This window comes from Dioscorea cayenensis, unplaced genomic scaffold (assembly GCF_009730915.1).
Source record: "Dioscorea cayenensis subsp. rotundata cultivar TDr96_F1 unplaced genomic scaffold, TDr96_F1_v2_PseudoChromosome.rev07_lg8_w22 25.fasta BLBR01001717.1, whole genome shotgun sequence".
NCBI classification, from domain to species: domain Eukaryota; kingdom Viridiplantae; phylum Streptophyta; class Magnoliopsida; order Dioscoreales; family Dioscoreaceae; genus Dioscorea; species Dioscorea cayenensis.
In genome coordinates, this window is record NW_024088108.1 from 103,503 (window position 1) to 105,596 (window position 2,094).

The following is a 2,094-nucleotide window of genomic DNA, read 5'->3' on the forward strand; positions in this document are numbered from 1 at the left end:
GTTTTCTATTTCTATAAGGATCTTGCAAGGCCAAAGAAATAGTGATTGGAACATGTGTTCCATCAATAGCACCAATACAATCCTAAAATAAAAAAACCCATAATATTTGTTAAGAGAATATATAAAAATAAATAATAAATAAAAAAAGACATTATAAAGATTTCTAACCTTGAAATATGGAAAAATGTCTATTATTCTGGATAACTGGTGATGTAGTTGTTGGTGGCAATTCTATATATGTAGTCACAAGAGTAGTAATAGCTTCAAGCACTTTTTTAAAATAACGGCTAACCGTTTCTGCTGAATGTTGAAAATGTTCTTGCACGTCACGATTACTAGCGCTGTGCACAAGAGTGTATATAAACATTGCTAGTTGTTCCTCGATTGTAACCCTTTTCAAGCTTTGAAGAAGTGATCGTTCTCTTAAATAATTAGCAAGACTTGAAATATATGAGGCTCCATATGAAATTCACGCTTAAAATGTACCTCATGACTTTGAAGAATTTCTTGTACATATGCATCGCCTGTTAATATTGATGTATGACAAGCCCTAGTTTCTGAACTTAAAGAAAATAAACTTGGTAAAATAGTGAACATGAATTCATCGTCATCTTCATTAATCTTTCCCCATTGATCCAAATCCATATTGAAACAAAAAACTTTGAGATGTAAAAATTTAAGTTGAAGAGAGATAAGTTTACAAATGGCATAAGAGTGTTGGCTTTAAATAGAGAGAAATTGTTAACAGTTAGTTTAAAAAAACTCCAACGGCTAGTTTTTTTTAAAAACCTCCAACGGCTAGTTTTTTTAAAAAACTCTAACAGCTAGTTTCATTTTCAAAATTGAAAATTCCTATGGAAAAATTCCTGTACACTTCCAAACACTGATTCCGTAGGAATTTTTCTGTAGTAAATTCCATAGGAATCATTTGTGAATTCTATGGAATAAAATTCCTACATAAAAATTTACTATGCATCCAAATAGGGCCTAAATGTAAAACCCTTTTTCTCAAATATCATTTATTGATAAAATAAATAAATAAGCTATAATAATATCTCACAAAAACCCAGTGCACAACATATTAATAATTATTCACCATAATAAATATAATCTAGCTCCAACTATAAAAATTTCCATGTTTTATGAATTCTAACATTCATCCTAATGCAAATTTTTAATTCAATGAAACAAAATTATCATAATTAAATATGTAATGAGTCTACATGTGTTGTCAGACGTAAACAATAGAGCAAACTGCTAGTATTATCCAAAAGAAACTTTAATCGTCTACTCCTAAAAAAATAGGCGGCAAGGGGTCAGTCGTCTGCTCAGTAAGTACTATACTTATGCAATTATGTAGGTAATCATATAATGAAATATAATTAATAACATTCAATTAATTAAATCAATAAAATTTTCATAATAAGAAATATAAACGTAAATCAATATCATGAAATTCAACATGTCAATCCAATTATCGCATTAAGAAATAAAAAGAATCAAATAATACACAAAATCAATCCTACCAATTTAAAATTCTCAAATTATTATTTATTCTCTACCATAGCTTATTATTCCATTTTATTTATTTTGGCCTTGCTTAACCTAGCTATTTATGTCCCATGGCCTAATGGTCATTTATTACTTAGGGCATGCGCTATCGTCGCCTATATGGACACACATACCAATTTCACGATGTACTACTGTCGTCACATATATGGACACAATATTTTAACACCCTATTGTTGCCTATATGGAGAGGTGCTATAATGATTACAACATCACAATATCAATCTTTGGCCAAAGGACATATCTAATCTACTCAAGCAATAGTCATTTATCCTTTTAAATTTTTTCATAACCCATATCTCAATATCAATCCAATTTCTTTCTAGCACATATTCCCATTATTTTCTTTCACTCACATTTATATTTCAAACAAAAATATTATATTATTTTCATATTGCAATGTAAATTTTAGTATGCCATCAATCCAAAACAATAGCATCATACTCAATATTTTCATAAAATATATCCATAAGAAATCACTCAAACCAATAAAACTCAATCACACATAAATATATAATTCACACA